General features: G+C 32.6%; 1 long non-coding RNA gene across 1 annotated transcript; it reads left to right on the forward strand.

Moving 5' to 3' along the window:
* The first annotated feature begins 2,710 nt into the window (after nt 1-2,710).
* On the forward strand, nt 2,711-4,387 carry LOC106305263. The gene is made up of 5 exons (XR_001262948.1): nt 2,711-2,954; nt 3,045-3,284; nt 3,811-3,933; nt 4,050-4,139; nt 4,223-4,387. It is a non-coding gene; the product is annotated as an uncharacterized LOC106305263 (long non-coding RNA).
* The last annotated feature ends 594 nt before the right edge of the window (nt 4,388-4,981 follow it).

A 4,981-nucleotide genomic window follows, 5' to 3' on the forward strand; every position in this document is an offset into this window, starting at 1 on the left:
TTTTTTTATTTTTGATCTACATATTTATGTTAAAAAAAGATATTTGGTGTTTTCCTATCTGATCCAGACCCGCGGTTGAACTGGTAAACCCAGTGATCCATATATAATCCGGTTCCAATTAAATGAAAATTTTGTTAGTTAAAATCTGATAAACCCCAGTAAAAATCTAAAAATTTATCATTAACCCGTGACCTAATCCTGGTAAATTTTATATATTTTTAAATCGGACATAAAATTAAGAAACTATTAGATTTGTAGTTTTTTTTGTACTTTGATGAATTTTTTTACTATTCAAAAAAATGAAGAAAATAATATTAGAGAAAACCAAAATTTATTTATATGACAATATTAGTTTGTTTTGTTATTTATACTGTTTGAGGAATAAGTTTAAAGATGTCGGATTGTATAAGAAATATTTCAAAAATTTTATCTGTTACTACTGTGAAAGTATAAATTTAAATCGTTGGAGGGAAATTAAGATATGTTAACAACCTAATTAAAAATATTATTTTTGGTTAAATAAGTTAAGATTTAGAGACGTTAATGTTTGTTTCTATAAATAATATTATTTAGTAAAAAAATCATTAATAAACATTTCATTTAAATTCTTACCATAAATTTTTTTTGACATCAATTCTTACCATAAATAAGGGGAGAATTTAGGGTGGTTTTGTTATATATAAATTCATTAAGCTTAAGGATAATGTAGGGGTATTAATTATATTATATAGTATTTTAAAATTGTTTTACCTAAAAGTAAGTTGGGTCCAACTTTATGCTTATGTTTTAATAATATTGATTCCTATCAAATAGATTTTGAACTAACCCTTTCACTATCACTAACCTCAAATATTTTAATTAGACAAACTTCAAGAGTTAAAACTAATTGTATCACTTTTTATTAAAATCTATTTTGCATATCTTTGTTTGAATGGGTAAAAATTCTCAACTCAAGATCCATACTACTCGTTAAACCCACATATCAGTTGAACTTGAAGTTGTAAAATTGTAAAACACAATTAGTTGAAATAAAAAAGACATTGCAACCAGAGGTATTGTGTCAGAGGTTCCCGTAAGTTTTGATTCTTACATTCTATGATTTCGGGTATGAGGAATTACAGACTTCGGCTCCGGACTTCTTGGTATTCAAAAAAAATTGAAGTGCTATATCTAAAAATGTTTAACCATATGTGTAAGGTTCGATTCGTTACTGACTAGTTAACAGTCATGGGTCTCATTTCTTTTGCTTTGGGAGGAGTAGGCCTGGGCGTTCGGGTACCCGTTGTCATTCGGGTCGGATTTTCGGATTTTTGTTCTTTTTTATAACACCTCCGAGGTCTCATTCTAGTAAATTTGCAAATACGGGCCGGGTTCGGATATAACACATCAGGTTCAATCGGTTTTGTATCACATCACAGAACCCATAAAATAATCATATGGAGTATCATTCGGATTCAGGTTATATCGGATCGGTTCGGATATACCAGAAATATAATCTAAAATTTAAAAGTAAAACATAAGAAATATATACTTATTTATATATAATTAAGTATTGAGAAAAAGACAAAAATAACACTAAATCAAGTTTTTGTTCCCAAACTAGCACTCAAGGTCAAAAGTCACAAAAATAGCACTTAATGTTTTATCAAAAGTCACAAACTTAGGGTTTAGAGTTAAAGGGTGGGGTTTAGGATTTAGGGTTTAGGGTTTAGGGTTTAGAGTTTAGGGTTTAGAGTTTAGGGTTTAGGGTTTAGGGTTTAGGGTTTAGGGTTTAGGGTTTAGGGTTTAGGGTTTAGGGTTTAGGGTTTAGGGTTTAGGGTTTAGGGTTTAGGGTTTAGGGTTTAGGGTTTAGGGTTTAGGGTTTAGGGTTTAGGGTTTAGGGTTTAGGGTTTAGGGTTTAGAGTTTAGGGTTTAGAGTTTAGGGTTTAGGGTTTAGAGTTGAGAAATGAAGTTTTGGGGATAAGATTTCAAATTTTGAAAAATAAAAAAATTAAAATTTTCAAAAGATAAAATGCTATTTTGGTCATTTTAGTTTTTGAGTACTATTTTTGTGATATAAACTTAGAAATGTGCTATTTTGGAGATTTGCCCTTAAGTATTTAAGGTAATTATTTAAATTTTATTGTTAGATAACATATCAAAATAAATATGAAATTGAATATTTGAAGTATATATTCATGTTTTATATATTATATTGTATCTTATTTTGGACATTCGGATCGGTTTCTTCGAATTTTTTGGTTTTTTTTGGTTTTTCGGGTTACCCGTTCGGGTTCGGTTAATAATACTTCAGGTTCAGATATGTTTTGTACCACCTTACAAGACTCATTCGAATATTTTTAACATTTCTGACCGGGTATGGATCGGGTTCGGTTAAGATTTCGGGTTATAAATATTATGACCGGGCTTATTAGTGGTGAGACTAATTAATTATATGCTAGTCGACATCGGGGAACGATCTTGGTAGAGTGAATATTATGACTTCTAAGTTCAGCTAATTAGTGTAATCCCAGGAATTTAATGAAATATTTTTTTCTTGAACGGTTAATCTATATCTATCTATCTATTATTAAGTTGTGTTTGCTCTCCCCTGAGAGAGCCACGTCATTAAGTAAATCAAGGGGAGAGTGACATGTGTTCACCCAAATCAATCGGTCCTTTTAGTGGGCTGTAATGGTTTCCTATTAATTTCAACCGTCTCTCTCTTAACTCTCTTCTCTTCGTATGCGAAAGTCTGCGACTCTGCGTCGCCGACGAGATAGTAAAAGACTGTTCTTCTTACTGCCATCGAATCTCCATCTGTATTATTATGTTTTGCCATTAATTCCGATGAAAACCTGTTAGAATCCGGCGGTTGTGTCTTTTCGATTGATTTTCATCTCACCAGCAAAAGAATTCTGGGATCGTTACGAAAATCAGATGAAATCAAACGTGGTCTTTATCACTATAAATAGGTAATCTCATTCCATTGAAACTCATATCTTCATTCCTCTCGATAGTATAGATTTCTAGAGCTAAGAATGGCTATACAAGTTTATTTTCAGTATTGATGCTGATGAGATTCGATCATATGAATAAGATTGTTCCAAATCCTCACGGTTTGGTTCCCGACGACTCAAAACAATTACTTCAACGGAGCCACCGTTAGCTATTTTGGCAGAGAAACGTGTCTGTTCCAGTGTCGGCCAGTTCTACAGAAGAAGACGACATTCCAAATATCAGTCACGGGACTGAGTTGGTGGAACATAGGTCAATATTCCGAAGCTCTAAGTAGTATGCCTAAGGTATAGTTATCCCTCTTTCTGCAATTTAGTAGAAAGGAGCTAGAAAGCATGTATTTACTGTTTGACTCGAGTAATATCAGAGAGTGAGATGGCAAATGATTGTTTTGCATTCCTCAAATTGTTTTAAAAACAACCATCTCCCCCCCTCCTATCTTTGTTCATGGAAGCCAATCTTTCCCTGTAAAATGCGAGAATTTTTTGGGTGGATCTCTTAAAAATCGGGTTCTCATCTTCCACCATATGCATAATTTATTCCATTTCAAGAGACGTTTGGTCTATATATTATCTTTGTTCAGTGATTTCAATATCCTAAGTTCTGATTAAGATTGATATTTATACATTCCGAAATTAAATCTTTTCGTTTTAGTTTGAAAGAAAAGAAAAGATTTAAACGTGAGGATAGAGAATTTTGTATGGTTAATATCGTGAGAATAGAGAATTCAGGATAATGATGTTGAACGTTTTAGCGCTTAAGTTGTATCTGCGTCATGTTTATCTGTCACATGCATTTCTGGTTTACTTTTAGGATTCACTTGGACTAAGAGAACTATACATGCTTTAAATGGTATGTTGTGGCATGTTTCAAATCATCATTGACGGCATTATTTACACTTGGGAAGACATCACATGTATTGACGTGTCCCTTAAGGTACAATATCTTACTTCTGGTATTGATGTACTATATTTTCCCTTTTGCTGCTTACGGCCCGAACCTCAGCTCCAGAGTGTTTATGTATTTATCTTCTCTTGCTCCACTTCATGTAGATAAGCCAATGGTGTGCAAAACATTTACGCGTGTATGTAATATCGATTGAGGAGCCTCAAGAGGAAGAGGATTCAAACAGTTTCTTTCAGGTTGGTGATGTTTGACGTTTCTGTAAGTACAATTCTGTAGAGCTAATGATTACTCGCTAACTGAGTTATTCATTGTTATGCAGCTTCTTTTGGATTAACTTCATTTTTCTGCTACAAGTCTAGAACTTTTTGGAAAAATATGTTTCATGAGTGATAGGGAATCATTTTAGTGATTCACAAGTAGTTCATTCTTTAAATCATTATATTTATGCAATCAACCCGTTAAAACTATAGAACAAAATCATGTAATAGGAAATAACTCAAAATTTATGGAAGACGTAACAGAAAAACGTAATAGGTTGTTACAAAAAAGCAGCAAGTATAACATCATCAAAACAAATCACAGCTTCAAAATATGGCACGGCCCAAATAAAGAGTTTATAAACGTGGGAGAAACTAATTGGACTAAAAGTGAGAGGAAACCGGTGAACCGGGCTTGCAAATCTTTGGCATAGAGAAAGACGATTGGTTTGATCTGGTTTACATGGAAGAAACTGGTGGTGACCGGTTTAAGGTTTGAGCTAAAAGTTCAACATAGATTTTCTGTGGTCAGTCTAGGGGTGTTCAATCCGGATATCGGTTCGGTTTAGGTTCGGTTTTTTTCGGTTTTCGGTATTTCGGTTAGTAAAATATAACTACCATTCTAAATCCATATTTACTTCGGTTCGGTTCAGTTTATATACCGTCAGTTTTTGGTTTATTCGGTTTATACCAAAAAATATAATTATTTAGTTTGAGATCATATAAAATGAATTTTAGAATCATATTATCAACACAGTCATTTATTAAAAATATATTACATGTTCAAATAAATGAACAAAAAAGTAAAAATGCTTCTACCA

The sequence above is a fragment of the Brassica oleracea genome, chromosome C7 (assembly GCF_000695525.1).
Source record: "Brassica oleracea var. oleracea cultivar TO1000 chromosome C7, BOL, whole genome shotgun sequence".
Classification (NCBI taxonomy): Eukaryota; Viridiplantae; Streptophyta; class Magnoliopsida; order Brassicales; family Brassicaceae; genus Brassica; species Brassica oleracea.